Raw genomic sequence first — 21,155 nt, forward strand, 5'->3', positions numbered from 1 at the left:
ATTGGCCTGATTCTCCCATCCCTATGCCCCTGTAACTTCAACAAAGTTGAAATCCCTTTCAAAGTTGAGAATTCATGTGCTGTCCATATGGGAATATTTGTGCACCTTTAAGCTGATTGTTTCTTTGTTGCTATTATTTATCTTCTCTAAACAAATAGAATAAGCAGGGCATGTCATGCCCCTATTTTTGAGATAAGAAATTCTAGAAAGTACCTAGTGGTCCAGCTGGGAAATGTTCTAACACTATAGTCTTTCCTGGTTTTTCAATTTACTACAGGTGGATAATCCCTGAAAAACCCAAGACAGTGAACAGATTGAATCATTTTTAACAGTTTGGATCTTGAATGAATTCCAAAGTGCTTAGAGTCAAGCTGTTTTCCCTCTTTAACTAAATCTCCTTTCTTTAACTAATGTCTCAAAGATTAAATATTTTTTCTTTGAAAATTGGTCGAAAGTACTGGAAAATGTCTGCTTTAGAAAACCACTTTCATTATAAAATGAACATTTGGACATTACAATTACACTGATATTTTAATTGGTGTTGTCATAAACTTAGGGGGAGGAACCGTCTCTTCAAATCTTTCTTTGGTAGGCTAAAGTTCTCCAAAAGAGACATAATTCTAAGGAAATTGAGTAATTAAAAGATAACTGGAATATTTCACTATACAAATACTATAATGGGGCTTTGAAAAGAAAAGTTGCAGACTTTCAACATTAAATACCCAGTAAGGTATTTTCCAATCTTCTAATGGACCTCAAAATTCTAGTTTGCTATAAAGTCTATCACCAGCATGACATGACTACTCTAAATTTAGCACCAATCAACCTTGCAGACTGAACTTGCCAGCAACTGAAACAAAGGTCAAGGAAGTAAAAGTATGCACATTGCTTAAAAGCCAGTGTATATTCAACTAAATTATAATGCATATAACAAAATAAATAAAAATATAAAGCTTAACCAACTAGCATGCAATCTCTGAGATTTGATTTCAATATACCTGAAAGTGATCTCTCTTTGTTAAATATGTACACTTGGATGTTTTCAAAATTTGCTTTGGATTTCCATTATCAGTGAGCACAGCCAAAACTACCTCTTACTTCCTTTCAAAATGGCAAATGTTAAGGAGAAAGATAGATTGCTGATTTCGGACATAAAGGAAATAGCATTAGCAATAATGTCCAGGAGATTTATCATGGTGTATGAAAATGCACTTTTTATAGTCATTTTGTGTCAAGGAAAACCTTTCAATCGAGCCATCTCATTCCACTATATGCACAGGAAACATTTATCGTCATAATCGCAGGGATCAATGAACACTGTAGAAACCACGTCGTGAGGTTAAATGAGCACAGGCTTTGCTGTCACTTCCAGGCTGACAAATTCTGGCCAAACTTACACTGATGCTATGAGAATATAAGCTATTCGGGAGGAGGCAAAAAGACAATTTATCCTAGCAGTTGCTTTGGAATTTGAACATTAAGGGGAAAAAAATCAAATTTGGCACCTGTGTTGTATGAAATGCATAGCTACATAAGAAAATCTCATCTTTTTTGTGAAAACTTCTGTTTCCCCAGTTGCACCGCTTGAAAGTGAATCTGTGCACCAGAAGGTTGTTCAGGATTATGAAACTTAATGCATTTTACCACAAGCAAATATAAACATTTTCAAGGAAAGCACGGGCAAGAGACATGAAAGACCATATGTTTCCTATGCTCTCCATGTCAAAATAATACCAGTCTCCAGAAAATAACTGCGAGTCATATTGAGTTATTTTACCAGATATTTTCCAAAAGTTACTTGGAAGAAAGTACGGTGCACTCCATGTACCATAGAGTGGATAAAATAGATTTCCTCAAACCAAACATATTACATTCATGAATTATTTTATTGGCCATAACACTTTATAAAATTTCTGAATTTTACTGTTCATGGGTAGTGGCAAAAGTAAACATGAGATAAGAGAAAACAGAGGTTTAATTTTCTGGAAAATGTTTCTCAACAAGCTGTGTCAACTCCTTTAAGTTAAACTAATATTCTTAATACCCCAAAATAAATGGCATTTTCTGTTCCCAGAGGCTGATTTTCTATTCTCCTGCTGAGAACCTGTAACTTTTCATGGGTTCATGCCACTTTTGCCATGCTCTGTTTTGAAGTTCACACACACACACACACACACACACACACACACACACACACACACACACACACACAGAAAAAGAACAAATCAACCTGGGAGAGAAAGGGCTGAGGCAAAAGTTCTGTAAGCCTCCTTCCAGCTCCAACATGCCACAGGTGACCTTTGTAACCTGCATCAAAATACTGCTTAGGTGACTAGCTGGATGGAACACCACAAATGATGTCCAGCCAATCATCCTTCTCAGACTGTTCTTAGAAATGGCCTCTTGCATTGCAAGCTACTTTCTAAATAATGATATCAAAGCTTGGGGAATGAATCCCCAAAACAAAAATCCCTAATATTAAAGAAAAAAACATGCACTAGAAATAGTCATGCAAACTGAAGACAGGGAAAGAGAAGGGCAATCAGAATGGAAGGATTCTTCACTTGTGATTCTGATAACTTATCTGTCTCTTCCAGAATTTCCTTCCTAGTCTTTTTATATTTTTAGGATCCCAAATTTACTTCCTAAACCCTCTGTTTATTGAAGACCTACTGTGTACCAGACCTTTGGCTAGATGCTTACTATACCCTATTTCATTTAATCTCTATAGCAACCTAATGCACATCATGACACACACACGAGGGCTAAATAATTTTCAAGGCCCAGTACAAAATGAAAATGTGAGGTCCCTGGTTCATAAAGCAGGTCAAAAGTGTCATTACAGGCACTAAAATATAAAGCCTTTGCCTTTCTTTCAAGGTCTCCCTCAGGGTGTTTTTATTTGCTGTACAGTAGTCCCTCCCTAGGGCTGGGGAATGATCTGGACCAGAGCAGCTGCTCACAAAGCCCGAGCCCGCTCATTACACAGAGTGTGTGAGGACCTGCATGCGGACAGCTTGTCAGCTGCCAGATGGCCTGGCTGCATTTGTTGGTTACCCAGTACAAACACTACACCCTGTTTTGGGGTAGGGGTGTTGAGCCCTCACTATAAGCCCAACACCCCGACCCAAGGCAGATGGGTCACATTAGTGACCTGAATCAGGAGTGAGTAAGAGGCCTGCCACCATCTGTGCAATGTACCAAGGCCCTGCTCCCAGACACCCTGGGGGTGGGCCAGACCTTCCCTCCTCTGCACCCAGGCCCCTGCTGAGGGAGGGGCCCATCTCCCCACTCAGGGTGGCAAAGAGTCAGTGGGGAGGCCCCAAGCCCCCACTGTTATTCGCCTTCACTTACAAGTCACAAAATCAAAGATGAAATTACTAAGACTTTTAGAATAGTGACCATAGAATTTGAACCAAGTGTGGGACCCTATTAAATGGGAGGCTCTGCGGGGCCACTTCGGTCACATGTTCATGACACTAGCTCTGTCAGCACAGACAATGCCCCACACGTGCGGGTCCCTTTCTCGCCCAAACTGTTTCCTCACTCTAAGCCCCAATGATCCCACCCACCCAACTGAAGGCATGGGCTTCTCTAGATGAAAATATAGCAGATATATTTCCATCAAGGGAAGAGAAGAATCATTTCTTATTTCCTTTTTTTTGACAAATGAGGAAACTGATATAGTGAGAGTTAAGTGACACCTAGAAGATGATCCATATGATGTGTTGTGGTGGACCTGGTCTAAAACCAGGGTCCTTGACCTTTCCATGACATGGAGATATCAAATAGCTAAGAGTAGAAAAGACTTGATGAATGCTTCCTAATAAACAGGTTGATATCTAACAACGTTACAACCCTACTTTTACCACTGACTTTCAGGGGAAAAGATAACCAAAACAACCTGACACTTTTAGCAGATGTTTGTGAAATAGCTTCCTTTTGCATTTATGGTTTTAATATGAATGCAACACTTAGAATAAGAGTCTCCTTGAAGCTGGTCATCACTAACTTGTTAACTACTCATGCATGGTATCATGTACAATTATGTTGTTTTACTGATTTAAACTTTAGAAATAAGAAGTACCTAATTATAAGCTTATTCTTATAATACTCTTGAAATGCACATGCATAGCATTATATAAGCCAATATATTTAAGATAACTTATTTATTCTTTAAGCTAACTAATATTAATGAAAACATAAAAAATAATATTATAGGAAGTTTGGAATATGTGGAAAAGGAAATAGACCACCTATAATCTTTCTAGTCCCCCAAAAACACATTTTTAATTTTGGTGTATTTGCCTTCCAGTATTGTTTTATAAGCAACAATATACAATCATACTCTAGTCCTTTGTTTCAATAAAAGAATAATTTAAAACCAAAGGTAAGAAAAGGCCACATGCATAATATTACTGTTTTGCCCAAAACCAGAGACATGGGTTCATCCTTTCTAAAGTTCCTCTATATTGGAACTGAAATTGTAACTTTTTAATTTGAAAAATACTAAAAGGGCAAAAAAAGTGAGAAGCTCCGTCACCCAAAAAAGCTCACCTAAGAAATAAAATGTTCTCCCCATTCCACCCACCCAATTCCATCCCTTAGCTTTAATGACTCTTAAAGCTTGTGCATATCTTGCTTAAAATCTCCCAAATCTAGATAGACATACATGAATACACACGTGAATTGTTATAAAATCTGAATCTGGCCTGTAACTTAATTTGTATCCTCAAGTTTATACCTTTCATCTGGTACTAAAATGTTAAATCACAGTTTTGATGCTTATGTTTATTAATGTTTGTCTAAATAAGTTAAGCCTAAAGGGTTAAGATATTTTCAAGTCAGAAAATAATATTTCTGATTTGGGGAAGATGACAGAAGAGGAGGGTCTTGTGATCACATCCACCCATGTACACCAAGGCAGCAACTGTATTGTCCAGCTCATGTGGAAAACAACCTCAAGTCTGGCGGCGCAGGCCTTCCACAGCTGATGACAAGAAGAAGGCCACATTAAGAGCAGCAAAACAGGCAGAGGGGCTGTCAGTCAGGACCCGAACCCTTCTGCCTCCCGAGTCTGTATGTGTGAGGGAGCAAGGCACGGAAGGGTAAGGGGCACAAGTCCTGACCCTGCATGCCTGGTCCTGGGGACTTGCACCCAGAAGACAAACTCCTGTAAAGTCTGTCTTTGAACATCACTGGCGCTTAACCCCAGGAGCTTTGAAAACCAGTGTGGCTTATTTCTGGGAGAGCTGGAAAGTTGTGGGAAACCAAGCTTCCACTCTTGGAGGACTGGCATGCTACGTGGATTGGTCTGAAATCCAGCACAAAAGCAGCAGTTTGAAAGTGTCTGGATTATATGTGAAGGAGATTTATTAACATTGGATCATGTATGTACTGAAGGGTCAGGGATCTGCAGAAGCTTTCTCTCAGGGAGGGCAGGTGCCATTACTCTTGCCCTCAGCCAGCCTAGCTGGCCGGATGCTCACAGGAACTGGTTCTGACATGCCATCTACCTCACCAGCCCTGTTCGTTCCCCTCCAGGGTAACCCTGTGCTCCCACCCCAGCCAACCTGTCTGCCCTGGCAGGCACACCACCACAGCTGGTGGACAGCCCACAGTGACCGCCACCCTGCCTCACCCAGAGACCAGCCTCACCCAGTACCCCTCCAGAGCATTGCCTGCCTGGGCATGGGAAGAGAGCCACAGCCACGAGCAGACCCGCAGCAGATGTGCCGAGAATAAGCCCTCCCCACCCTCGTGCCCACAGTATCTGGGGGCCACTGCCAACAGCTGGGCTCAGGGCTGGCCGCACCCACCAGCTGGCCTGCAGCAGCCGAGACTCAGCCACACAGGAGGGTGCATGCAGGCAACCCAGGAACAACACTGGAGCACCTGGTTCTGGTGAGCAGGGGGAGCTGTGCCACTGGGACCCCAGTACGCCTACTACACAACACCACTGCTTTCAAGACCAGGAGACATAGGTTTACAATGTGGAATGTATCAGAATAGTGAAAAGCTTGTAAAAACTTGACTCTCTTTAGGATCTAGGAACAAATACTTATTCAAAGAAATCCTTGTGTAAGATTTTGAACTTGCAGTTCTATCAAATCACACACATATGCTTTAAGTTATTAACAGATACATACAGGGATGTTTTTGTGTCCATCGGAGTTTCTCTATTCTTAAACATGCTTGACCTTGTAAATAGCATTTTCCCTTGTTTGATTCCCTATTTCTTTCAGATTTTGATTGTGAAGTTTTTGACAGTTCACAAAAAAGAGAATAGTATAATAAACTCACCCCCAAATTTTAACAGTAAATCATCAAATGTTTACAATCCTAACAGGGACAGAACTTGCTCCCAGAGAATGCTGCACCAGTTCTTGTCAGGCTCCTTTTCCAACTCTAGACAAGGCTCTATGCAAAAGTAAACAGAATGAGTCACCTCAAAACAAATGACTCTCGAAGTGAAAACCGGAAGCGCATGTCTACCCTGAACAGCTGCTTTCAGTGCAGGAAAGGCCTTACGCTTAGCCATCTTGTTTGCAAAATAGAGCCATGAAATGCAGAGCAAAGAGGAGAAAAGGCTGCACGTGATCAAGGTGTCCAGAGTGCAGCTGCGCCCGGCAAGGCACAGTCCCTGCCATCAAGGAGCTCTCGCATTTGTAGGGAACTGATAAGCTACCTAATTATCAGGAGAAATGTGTGCATTTAATTTGATAAGCCAGGAAGAAATCATTACAATGGTGTTGAATCATTTCTTTATATTCTATGTACTTTAGTTTTTCTTTCAGTCCAAGTAATAATTTTCCTTGTTTCCAAATTACTAGGATACATTAATGATAAACATGTAGTTTGGTGGAAAACCCCAACTTTCCTACATTTAACTATCAATAAAACCATATAAAGCTTTAAAAAGTCTCCTGTAGTGCATATGTTACCGATGATCTAATTATTTCTGTTGTAGCCTGTGAGCAATCTTGCCCAGATATTATGTGAAAGAGTATGTAACTTCTTTTTAGTTGACTAATCTGCAAAGTTTTATAGAAATTATCCTTCAGCTTATCATTTTAGTATCACAGTTCATTGACCGACATAGACAACTGCTGGAGAGAAGGGAAGTAAAGAAAAATGAGGTGGAATCATGAAACTTACTCCGATTCCTCCTCCACATTATGAAGTGTGGCCCATGGACCATGAGCGCATAGGCATTCCCTGGAAGCCTGCTAGAAATGCAAGTCCAAGACCCATCCTAAGCTTTACTAAGGCAGAATTTGCATTTTAACAAGATCCCACCCGACTGGTTTGCCAATTAAAGTTTAGGAAACACTGTCTTAAATTTTCCTCTAACTATATGCAGTGACCACATCTACGCAGACACCACAACAAAACTAACAATTGTATTATTTTGCCACATCTCTGCTAACATGATCTCCCTTGATCAGAGAATCAGGTTTCACTTTTTTTAAATGATATCTATGCTCAAAGATATATTTGATTTTGTAATCTTTTGTATGTAAATCTTGGGCTTAAAGACAAGCCTGTTAGCTGTTCTCCTTTAAACTTAATATTTGAAGTTGAAAACTAATTATTTCTAGAAATCAGAAGTCTCACATAGAGAATAGTCATTTCACATTTCCTTAACAATCAACAGATGCACCTATGTTTTTCTGTCTCAGCAAGAGAAAGTGAAGAAAGAATAAATATTAAAAACCAAATATTAGATAGAATAACTGGAAACATTGCCATTAGCATACTCTAACCCAAGCCATTATAAAAGCACATATACACACAATTGCATAGCATCTTCCATAGACATTTCTTATGAAGAACGTATGAATTTAATCTTTAAAAGCCTTTTGTTTTCTGAATATCTGCAAAAATTTTTAATTAGAGAAATATGAGAAAACTAAACTGCTTTCTATTTTATTTTATTGGCCCTTTTATTGGAGTAAACTCAGACTTTCTAAAGTATTTAAAATGTTAATAAAATATTTCAGATTACATATATTTTAACTATCAATTGCGAAAATACAAATATACACTTCAGTGTTGTCTCTTGTATAGGGTTAGAATATATGTGTCACAAATGTCTTTATGAATCTACAGAATATTCAACAGATCTCCCCAACCTACCACTTTTATTAAAAGACACATCTGATTTCAATAAACAGTTCCTTTGGAAAACTTTAATGTGACGGGGTGGAAATGAGAACTGGCAGACTAGAAGGGAGTTCAGCTTTGGTCGTGGGCAAAAGGACAGATCCAGACATTGGATGTGTGGTTGGCTCTAATGTGGGAGGTGTGGGTAAAGAAAGGAAACAAATCTCCACCTTCTTTCCCCTCTTTCTCCATCATGACAACCAGCTCCTACACTCTTACCATCATAGGTCAAAGCTAGGAAAGGCCAAGAAACATCTTTGTGCTGTTCCCAATAATTCATCACAGGCTGCTTATGAGGGACTTTCCCTAAAGACAGAAATACCTAATAGTCTTAGTTTTAAATTAATCATATTCATGTTTTTAACAAAGGACACAAAATTGCAGGTATGGTCTTAGTAGTTAAAGACACCCCTAAAGGGTTTATTAGAATACATCTCTGATAGGTTTGAATTATAAACTTAATGCAATTCAGCATCACACTTGCTAAAACTTAAGCTTCCTGAGAATGGAAGATGCTGGGATAAGGCAGACCTCAGGCTAAGAAGTAACTCTGTCATGGTTCCAGAGGTTGCGGGCAGATGTCTAAGTCAGATTATCCAAAGAAGCCCCAGTTCACGTCGGCCCACATTAGCACCCATAGCCAGTGGGGTGCAAACCTGTGCTTGGTGGCAGCAGAAGTTGCAAGCGAGGTCAGTCCTTGAGGACAGCCAGGTAGTCGTGTTCTTCTGAAATCTTTTTCTTGTTTTGGTAAACAATTATATTTGGGAAATTGGAACACAGACATCTGAGGCTCTGATAATAGCTCCTAATTGTTACTCCTAAGAAATACTTGGCACCTTTCCTCCTTTTGCTTTTCTTCTGCCAAAATCCTCTCAAACTTCAGTTTAAAATTTAGTCTAAATTCTCTGTCAGTCTAAGATTATCATGACAGATCCACATGCTGTAATGAGATGCTTCCTTCTCCCAGAAGCCCCGTGTGTTTTTCATCATGAGCAATGGTAGGTCAAGAAAATAATGTTCTTCAACATGATTTGTGGAGTCTTATGTTCCATTTCCCTTGTTCTTGTATCTACTCCAAATTCTTTATTTTCAAATGCAGGAAGAGATTTTTTTTCTTTTATTTGATTTGTAAACCCAAATCTTTCCATTTCTACCCTAGAATTAAAATTTCTAAGAAACATTCTAGATGACTTTCTCAAGAGTATCATTTTCTTCTTGGTGTACAGGCAGAAGCATGTCAAAGTTGGTGAGCTGTAAGAGTCTTGATCCACCTCATGATTTGCCATGGAAACTGCTATAGCAACAGGCCTCCCAATGTCACCCTGGTTTTTTCCTCTAAGGTTAATGCCAAAGATCACTATTGTTCTATAGGATGTGGAAGGTTCTTCTTCATCAGCAGGTCAGAGTTCTTATTTTTCTGAGAAGAGCTTTATCTAACTCCATGAGCAGTTTCTTCAGCTTTTTCTCTGTGACATAACATGTACATCTACTTATCAAGATTTTTGCCCTTTTACCCTTTTAGCCAAGATTTTCTTTTGGGTCCAAAAGCTACCAGGCTTCAGAGTATTGGGAATGAGCACTGATATGCACCATCTAATGAGCCCCAACTACTTCAGTAACCACAATAGCAACCCCACATCCTCACTAGCAATGTAACAAAATATTTCATTCACCTCTTCCTGCTATTGTCTGTGTCTCCTACTGCTTCTTGCTTTTGGAGTATCAGATTCCTAGGGTATTTTAAAGTCTTCTTTGACTACTTAACAATCCCTGATCCTTCCTGTAAGAAATTTTCTATTTCTAACTTAAGAATAAACTAGAGTCCAAAGAATATTTATGCTCTATATTTATGATTTTTACTTTTTCATAATTATAAATTATAAAATTATAATTATAACTTTACCTTGGTTTTCAAATATCTTTAAAAGTCTTTTTGTAGTTGAATAACAACAGGGGGAAGAATTATTAACAGATTCTTAAATGGGGACAGATAAATGGAGAGTAAATGGTTACAGTTAGAATACCAAGGCACCCATGATTCAATACATACTAAGTATCAGCAGCATTCTGTTTATGGAAAGCTACTTATTCATCTATAAATCTTTATAAGTATTACTCATCTTTGAACTTCCAGAACATAGCATGGTGTTTACTGTATAATAAATAAGCTTAGACAAACTATACACAGCATTGAATCACGTACCAAGGAGACTTACGACAGAAGTAGAGGATATTTATTTATTTTTAAGAAATTTTGAATTTAACAAAGCTGTAATATATAACAAATGTCACATAAATATTAGAGGATGTGTTATTAATTTTAGATACAGAATGAGTTTCTTTATTGAAAAACTTCTTAGACCCGTTAATGTATTTCGATGCACTGAAAAGGTGGTTACAATGAGAATTACCCAAATATAGTTGATCACAAATTTCTTTTCCTACCTGACCAAAAGAACACTTATTCATATCTTTCAAGAAAGCAGTGCTCCATAGAAAACCTTTCAAAAAGTGATGAAACTAATGTGATGGCAGTGGCTGAAACAAGATGTGATTAAGCAAGAAAATATTCACAGGCAGGAACCTTGAATTGAGTTTTGAAAGAGGGTATAAGTTTGGAGAAGATGGGAAAAGGCATCAGAAGGCAAGACTAATGCATGTTCTTTAACTCTTGTTTAAGAGAGATATAAAGTATCAAATATAGAGCAGCTTAGCTGTGGTGGTAGAGCACCAAAGCTGGCAGGGAAGGAGCATTTAGGTAGAATTTGCTAGAGTAGATGGAGAACGATCCCAACTTTTAAAACAGATGTTTCACAAAGACTGTGCTTGTGGATGTATTTATATTGATATGATAAAGAGTATACATGCAAACCACAGAAACAGGAAAATAAATGTACTTTGATATCTACAGTAAGTAATATTAATCTAGGACTGTGGGTACAAGTGGGTTCCCTTATCTGTTTGGGAGACTGAAGGTCATCTTCCAAACTGAGCTCCTATTTGGAAAAGGTGAAATACATTAGGGCCTACTAGTTTACTGAAAGGAAGAAATACAAGATATGTGGGAGTTGGGGATTGGATGAACTAGGGAAAACAAGAGGAAAAAAAAGATAAATAGTATGATGCTCTGTGTCATTCTTCCAAATAGTTCTAAGGCTGGGTTTATGACACATAAGGAGGAAAAATTACATCCAAAGCTAAAGCTGCTATTATCCAATAAAACTAAGATTGTGGGCTCTGGCACCTAAATAAAAGTTTGAAACTAACATGAATAAAAGGAACATCCCCACCTCTGGACTGAAAGAAAATGGCAACATCTGGTACAGCCTGCAGAGCCGTGGGTGAGCCATGGTCTCCCCCTTTGACAGACCAGCGGATTGACGAGGAAGTTGCCTTCCCAGAAAGGCATCAGCTAAAGGGGTTGTGCTGTGACACCTCCCTAAGTGGTTTGCTGGCAGCATGGTGGAAACCATGACTGGGTTTTCTTTTCTTTTGCACACATGAGACACCCCAGGAGATTTACAGAAATAAGTGGAACTAAAGTCCAATAGTCACATATGTAGAAGAGCCATAATTATTTAACATTAATGTTAATGAGACATTATTTTAACTTAGAGACTGGTCAGACCTGGTGACATTCATGTACTGTAGAGATAAAGGGTTTTCTGTGGGTTTGAAGACCCTTCAAATCCTAGATCAAGAATTGCAAACCCTTTGGTCTACAGGCTGCTGTGCAACAAATGCAAATATGTGTGGTGCACAAATAAGACAGTAGGTACAAAACAGCTTGAGTTCCAACCCAGCATCACTCTTTCTGGATTTTACAGTTTAAAACACTATCCAGGTGTAACCAAGGCTGTATGAAGCTACCAGACCTCTACTGTTTCAATTTGCTCTTACTGCTTCTCTTGATCTTTCAGTTGTTCCCCATTTTCTTACAAATATCATCCAGTTTGATTGGCATGTCACATGAGGGTCCATCATAAGTTACCCTCTCACCCTGTCTTCATCTCTCATTGTCCTTCAAGTATACTCTAGAATCCAGCTGGAAGTACATGATGAATGTATAAATAAAAACATGTGTCTTTTCCCAAACACTGCTAAAAGCATGGTTGTGACAAAAATTCACTTGCATAACTATTCCCCAAAAGTTTGTTCCCACATTTCTCCATGAAATGGACATAGACTGTAGAACAAGAACATGGCCTTATTAATGCCACAGTGAAAAATAAAAGTAGTTCCAGTTCATTTGTAGTATGTCACCATTTGACTAAGAGACTTCCATATGCCAAAATTCCTGCTTCTAATTGTTCACAAAGCTGCATGATGTTCCAGGTACCAAAACAGCTCTGCGTTCCTCTTCAGTCCACTCAAAGCTGGAAAGGCTGAGTCTTACCCACAGACTAGGCTTTTGAATACACCCCCTAACGTCTTCCACATTTCAGCATCACTTTCTTCTATGAACCCAAAGTGCAATGCCCCTGTAGCCCCCTCCATCCTATCCAAGTAGATGGACACTGAAGGCACTCATCCAAATGGCCAATTTCAATACAGGTTTATTGGGATCACACAGCTACACATCTATAGAAATAATCACTACCAATTTTTCCCTAGTTTGTCTAAATTCATAATGTTAATGATTTCTATCCCATGTCTTCTGACTATTCTATAACAGTCATTGAAATAAGATCCATGCACTATAAAGAAAAAACATCTCGTCAAGCTGCTGTAAATAAGCTGCTCCACCAAAACACATCAAACTTATTTGGTCCAGATCACCAAGACTCACATATTTCCACAGTAGAAGTTGCTTTTCTGCAAATTCAAGGCAGGACTTTGAAACATCATTTTCAGCCATTCTGATTTTGCTTAAAATAGTACAGAGTGAAATAGAGTATTTTCTTTAAAATAGTCTTTTCTTAGAATGACTTTGAGTCCATGGTTATGCTTGAAGAAAACAAATAAGGGCATAACTATTTACCAATTGAGTAGGAAACCAAAAAGATGTTAAACGTAACTTGTGTAGGTTACAGAGCTGTCTTCAACAGGAAACTGTTAGGACAACTTGTTCAGGGTCTTCTTCTCTCTTTTGCTGATGAAAACTTGCTCGAGAGCCTTCCTAGTTCTCTGGGGCAGATGCTGCCTCTTGATAAAGCAGGCTTCCTTCTCTGTAACTGCCTTGGCAGACATGCTGGCTACATATGATTAGTGCAAGGATGAAGTTTCAAATTCTTGGGTCTTTAAAAGCACTTGAGCCTGCAGGATCCAGAAAGGTTACACCACAGTAACCTCTCTGATGCAGCATAGCTGATTCCTCTCCCATTTTAAAGGTCATTTCAAATCCTTCATATTTTTATGTCCCATATCTGACATCTACTTGACAAGCCAAGTGCACTAAATCTAAGAACTTCAAAGAATCACAGGCTTCAGATGGACTTGAAGAATCATGGAATACCACCTCTTGCTTATGAGAAATGCTACACTTAAGCCATCCCAGAAAACTCTCCTATTTTTAAAGACCAGCATAGAAAGATTTTCCTAGGTTGCTTAAACATCCTATTATAAATCTCTAGCAGGCTTCCTCTGTAAAAAAAATTCCCTCCTCATATATTATCTAAACTTTTCACATCCTAGCTTAAACATGTTTTTTTTTTTTACTCTAATCCTTTGCTAACTCACCATCTTTCCTACCAAATTCTAATGCTTATTTCAGTTGATAACATTATTCTCTTTAGTTACCAGTGGTGTAAATTGCTAATATCGATCTTATAGGACTTCCAAACTGTCTCCTGACTGGTCCCCAATTTATTCTTCCTCCACAAACTTTCCTAAATGCATTTGTTTCCCTTACATTCCCATAGTCTCCAGCCAAGTTCACAATGCTGTCTAGTATGTGAGGTATAGTGGAAAGAATGCTGAATGAAATCCTGGCACCATCTCCAACATTGGTTCTGCCCAAAATAGATTAATGGCTTTGGACAAGTCACTGTATCTCCCTGAGCAAATTCCTCCTCAGTAAAATAAAAGAATTAAAATTGATTTTTAAGGTTAGTTTATCCTTTATTCTTCTGTCAATTTATGGTTCATTAGAATTTGTTAATTTATTCTGTTTTTATATTCCCTTCACCCTGTACACTGCTATGAAATTAAAATTCTCAAGTTGCCATTACCTCTTCTTGAGGAAACTGAGGTTTAGAGAAAGGAACTTACACTTTGTAAGTGACAGAACCAGGATATACTCCGAGCCAGGACCAGGGTCAGGCCGACGAGCACAGGCACACAGTCAGGAGACACTTACTCTCAGGCTGGCCCTTCAAATTGCCCCCTAAGTGCCTTGCCCACCACACCCTTGAGACATGTGATCTCCTACCTCTGGAATGATGTGCTCATTGGGACCTATAACATTTATTTTACTATTATTTGTACTGCATTAGATTTGAAAGGACATAAAATTTTATTCAAAAAAAGCACTTCCACTATTATTTGTTTTAAGTGAAATGATGAAACACACATCCTGCTTTATTTTTAATTCAATAGAATTCCAAGTTAATTGAACAATATCAAGATTTTATATTTCTTTCACCTGTAAATAAACACATATGATTTACTCATGGATGTTCGCATCATAATAAATTTAAAGATCATGCCATCATGAGATACATGGTGCTGTATTTGAGCCCATTCTCTGAACCTCTGAATCTAGGGCCAGGTTACTTCTGAGGTGAAAATGAAGTTTCCCCACAAAGGCCCAGATGCAGTTGTTTAATCTCCTGATATTCAATGTTGGTATAAATTCTGGTCAATGAATATGCCCAGGTTGAGGTTAAATCGCTCACTCCAGGACTCAAACCTGAGTGGGCCTAAGGAGGGACTTGCAGGAACTCAGCCTCCTAGCCTGAGGGACACAGAAGCCCCTCAGTAAACAAAGAGAAGAGATAGTAGACCTGTAAATGTTTTGATCAAGAACAGCAGGTTTCAGAGAAGTTTCTGAATATAGCACTCATTCAATAATCATTTGCTAATCCCTTATTTTGTGTCATGTGTCATGTGAGTTGTGAGAGATAGAGAAGTTCATCATTGAGAGGAGTATCTGGAAAGTTACAGTGTATTTTGTCAACACACTTTTGGACAGTTTAGAGGCACGCTGTGCATGCTGAGAGAGCACCAGGAGAGTTATCTCACCCAACCTCAGGCAGGCAGGGATGATTTCCTACAGAAGACACCTCTGATCTGTATCTTAAAAGGGAACTAAGAGTTAAAGATGCAAAAACTAGTAGGAACTGCATCTCCAGCAGGAGAAACAGAATGTGGCAGAGAGTAAGGACCATAGTTTCTGACATGGAGATTGCCCTCTGGCATGGGGCTGTGAATTCACAGAAGAGATTAATAATCAGAAAGCAGATAAAAAGTAAAGAGAATTGCTTCTCAGAAATCTCCACAGGATAATTAGAAGATAAATTCCCAACTCCATCAGTACTAATAGTTTCTGCAGAGTCTAGACCACAGTGCCTTTAATATCCTTGAGGGATTGATGGGCATCAACAGTCATTTTAATGCATTTAGCTGACATATTAACAAGTATATGAAGAATTTGGCCTTGACCAAAAAGAAGGGGTATCCTTTGGTGGGTAATCAGTTTCTGGAAGGCAATATCTCCTGATAGGAGTGACTTGGTTTACTTCAGCACCTCATCTCACGGTGAATTGTCTAACAATGATTCAGGGTCGGAAAGGGCCAAAGTCCAACAATGCAGTCTAAGGTGAGAGCTTTGAGTTACGACCAGATGGTCTGGAGACAGACTGAGATCAGCTACAGAGGAAATCATTCATGCCTCTGTAATGGAGCCCCCAGTAGAAACTGAACACTGAAGCTCAGGTGAACATCCCTGGTTGGCAATACTCTATGTGTATTTTCACACTAGTGGCAGAAGAGTAGGCATCCTGACTCCAGGGGGAGAGGACAGTGAAAGTTCTGGGTTTGGCACTTCTTCCTTTGGCTGAATTTAATCTGTTTTGTTCCCTGTAATGAACTGTAACCATAAGTTTATTAGTTTTCAGGGAGCTCTGCATGTCTTTCCAGTAAGGCATCAAACCTGAGGGAATCCCCAGAACTTGCAGTGTGTGTCAAAAATGAGGGCTGTCTTCTATGGGGACTGTTTCCTCTAATATTGGACCAAAATTCTCACAAAGGATACAAGTTATAGCAAGCCAGAGAAGGAGAAAAGACAATGGCAGATACTATTTATGGAGAATAAATTAAACATCCCTGGGGACTTCCAAATAATTTGGGAGAAATTTGTGGAGGACTGGAATTCCCACTGAGTGGGTGGTGAGCGGCTAGGAATTGTTATTTTAGAACTATTGTTATGAATCTATTTTAACCCCTTATCAAGTATAATCTGAGAAATACAGGACATTTCTTTCTGTGTACATTCTATTTCCTGTCATAGTCAAGCTGTTCTCAGACAAACCCTACTGTAGATAAAATTATTAAAATCTGAATAAAGCATATAAAACTACCTGAAGGCACTGGAGAGTGAACAAAGGCAGAATGATACTGGAGGGGATTCAATACTTAGATGAAGGAAATGGCCTGATATATATCCTATTTTCTTTTTTACTCAAGTACAGGCTGCTGCTATATGGTACGTATACATATGGTGGCTAAACATCAGATAGAAAGCCATGATCTTATGGCTTATACAACCAGAGAACAAACTTTTGGAGAACTATAGGCACTGGAAAGTGGGGAAGAACTGAGATGGGAAGCCTTCATTTCATATAGGGGAACAACAATTCAAATGACTGTTGACATCTCATCAGAAGCAATGGAGGCTAGAACACCCAGAAACACCCTTAAAGAATTGAAAGGAAAAAAACCTGTCAACCCAAAATTCTATATCTAGTGAAACTATCTTCTAAGAATTAAGGCAAAGTGTGTACTGGTGGGCACGTGCCAGTAAATGCCAGGTCAATACAGGACTATTTCCTGTTTTACCTCCACTCCTTTGATTCCTATAGGAAATTTGTTTCCTAACTGGCCTCAAAAACTCAAAATGTGCTAACTGTTCATATAAAGCATCTTCCACTTAGTGTTGCACAGTTTACCTGATAATTTACCCATTATATCAATATGTTCCTAAACTTTATGGGATGGAGGACCTACTTTCTATATCTTTCTATATCTGCCATGGTTACACCACTGTCCTTATGAATGAAAGATACCAATAATTTTGTTTGTGTCCTGATTTTCCGTAAGCAAGAAAGCTGACACACCACCTCCCTTAATGGGTAGGGCAAGTAAGAGCTTGGGGTTGCTTCAATATTTTGAAAGATTTACACAAAAGGATTTCAAAATAATTGTTTATAGCCATGTTAAAAACTCGAACTGTTGGCACTCAGATGTAGACATAGAGGTTTAAATTTATACAAAGTGTTTTGAATTCCTTGGAGAAAATAATCATGTAAATATAGTATATTTTGATAGTGTGATATCCTAAATAATTGCTGTCTTAGATAACTTTAATATGATAAAATCAATACATATGAACATTACTATATCCATTTTTTTCTTTCCTTTTCCTAAATCTACCAAATTAAAACTTTCTTTTGAGAAATTTGAACTTTTTTTTGTTTTCTTTTTTGCACAAATATTAATCCTTTATGAAATAAAAATACCAAGTGTTGTTTATGCTTAGAGTATTTGCTAAGATTCCTGAAGACTATTTCCATTTAAACATCTGCTGTGAAACCAGAAATGCTAACTGACTTCCAAGTTTGAGAAGCAAAGTAGGCAGAAATTTTTTCACAGTGATGCTTGTTTCAGAGGATCCCCATAAGTATTTTTGGTGGGAGTACTGGCTGCAGTACTGAGGCAAACCTCATGGAGAATTCTATTGTTAATTGAAAGGGTCTCAGCCAAATAATGTCTGGGGAGCTTTGACTTTGTGGCTTGGTTTTATACATCAAACTTCTCATGTTACATTCACTAGGCTTAACCCTGATATGAACTCTTTAAAATTGAAGAGCCATTGTCAGTAAGCATTTTCCCACCACACAAAAGTATTCTGTAAGAATTCTGTAATCACAGACCACAGAAAAAAATTGATGTTTGTAAATGCCCATATTCTTAGCCGTTTTCATTCTTATAAGTCACACTACACTGAGTTATTCAAGGAAAAAAACAACCCACTACTTGTTAGAGAAAAATAAAAATTTTTTCTTGTTTTAGAGTTTTTAACCCATGCTTTGTTTTTGAAACTCAAGTTATAAGGTAGTTCAGTGTGATCACTAGAACTAGGTCAATGCAAGTGAACATACTAACACAAAGCATCTGCTTGCTGCTGTGAACTGCCCCCAAGCCCAGGCCTCTTCTCCTGCAGTTCATGCTTACCAAATGTCAGCTACCCCAAGAGGTATTTTGTGTACATTCCCTAATTTCATTCTCAAAAAAATTTTAAAACAATGCTATTTTTCCCCATTTAAACTTGAAAAGACCAAGATTTATGGAAATTAAGTAAAGTATCCCAAGTTGTGTTTTAGGGAAGGGCAAACCTAAGATCTGAAACATGTGGAGTTAATTTCATTAGTATACTGCCCTGTGGTCCTTCTTTTAATAGAGTGAGGTGATATACAATATTTGATCAAATTATATATATATATATATATATGTATGTTATAAAACTATATAATTGTATGTTTATATTACATTATATGATTGCAATATAATACATATAACATATAATGCATATAACATAATATGTTGTTTATATTTAAGTCATTTTTATAGTACAAATTATATATTTATTATAAAATTATATAAATTATTTAATCATTCAACACATGTGCAATTAATATCCGAGTTCTAAACAATCTGTATATTTGTAATAATCTGACAGTACAAAGTCTTGAGAATCCTGAGAGTATTAGAAGTGTTTTGTAGGTATAATTGTGACTGAACATTAATGAATCTATATATTTTACTCATACCTCGTACTCTGCAAACATCCTTGCACTAGATCTATGTAACACCTCTAATTCTTATTGCTTCTCCACATATACATCTAATGGCCTTGTCAGTTTTGCCACTCTAGAAGAATCACAACTAATTATTTCAGCCAAAAGATGTGGCAATAATTTTTGTTAAAGAAGCTTGTATTGATTGTAATGAAGAACTAGAATAAGATTTATAAAATTAGCCTGTTCATTGAAAATAATCAAGTTATGGTTTGATGACATGGAAATTAACCTACTGACAATTGCTTTGCTACTCTTTGATGCTGGCAGAGATCTATCTGTGTGCTCCAGAACAGCAAACACCAAAATAATATGTGTCTGCCATGATTGACTCTTACCTGTGCTATCTTGGTTGTTAAGTATTTTTAATAGTAACCCTTTTGCATAAATATATACAGCTTGATTTTCCTGTGCTTTTGTGGTAAAGATAAAGCTTTAATAAGTAGCTCTAACACTTGTATCACAGACATTTGGTTTAGAAATGGCAGCATATATTTTCTTTGTGGTCCTTTTAACTCATTTTCAAAACACATTAGTTTAATATTTTAGCTCATAAACATACTTCTGTCAGATAATAATATACAGTCTAATGAAACATAGTATTCAAATGAAGGAGACTGAAGGAACTTCTTTAATTCAAGAAAAACATTTCAAAGGCCTATAATCACCTTATAAATCATCTGGTTTTTAATAGGTACACATCAATAAAAATGTACATATATATGGGTTTGATAAATAAGCCTCCAGTTACTATAATAGACACACATAAAAAAATTTTAAATGTAAATATGACAATTTGAAACTTTTATTGGATAAGTTGATGGGTTTCTTTTTTCTTAAGCTGAGATCCTAACTTGCCAGAAATGAGTTCCTTTTTTTAAATTTTTCTTATATCTTTCCATTTCTTAGTAGTAGGGTACATCTAGAAGTGATTTCAAGTAGAAATGCTTTTGTTTCTGCTTTGCATTTTGGCAGGACAGGCTGTTTCATTGGCATAAGCAAAGAGTGATACAGGCAGAGTATGAAGGAAGTAAAACTAATGAGCTCTGGTATTTAAAAAAAGTGTGAAGCCAAATTAAAAATGGGTGAGAAAAAAAAAATATCTGAAATAAATACCAGGGCAAGCATGAGAAAATATGTAGGCATTAGTTACTAACAGGTGTGAATGTAACTTAAAATGCTTGTGGAAAAGAAGTATAAAACAGCATGTAAAATAAATTAAATTCATGTTTACAGCTGCAATTCCTTGAAGAACTCTCACCAACCAAACCAAAGAGCACGGCACCTTTAAAGACACTGCCTGCCCACACCTGATGTAATCTCCACAGTGACATCAAGTGACAGTAGTCTTTGAAAGGCTTGACACTACACATCCACACTGGGTTACTGGCATAGGGCAGTTTGGAGTTTCCAGTTTGGTAGTTTGATACCTTAAAACTCTGCTCTGTTTGATTTAAGTTGAGCCACAAAGAATCACACCATGCATTTCATTCCCAGAGGCTACGAAGTATATATAAGTGGGAAAACAGCTTCATTTATAATCTATAAAGAGTGTGGGACACAGAATTTAAAATGATGTGTAAATATTTGAAGTTTTGGGGGATTTTCTTTTCTTTGGCTTAGATTGGCCTTATACGTTTTTAAGACACAGCTAGATGTATTTCCATATAGCTTTTAAGTGCTTGCCTTTGAGGTTCTTTGATAGCATGCTAATTGAAACATTTCTGATTCATTTTCTTGGAAAAATAAAGATCATGGAATGTGGAATCAGAAAAAGTGGGTTTAGTTCTGACTAACCTTGATCAAATCATTTACCTTATCTTAGTCTTAGTTTCCTGGGGCTAAAAAGTCTCTAAAGTATTAAATAAATAAGTTGAATGACAATCACTATTTTTTTTTAAAAACTGCTAAACTAGATGATTTACTTACTGTAATTCATTTAATCCTCATAATTCCCAAGGAAAGGATTCTTTA

This window comes from Manis pentadactyla, chromosome 6 (genome assembly GCF_030020395.1).
Source record: "Manis pentadactyla isolate mManPen7 chromosome 6, mManPen7.hap1, whole genome shotgun sequence".
NCBI classification, from domain to species: Eukaryota; Metazoa; Chordata; class Mammalia; order Pholidota; family Manidae; genus Manis; species Manis pentadactyla.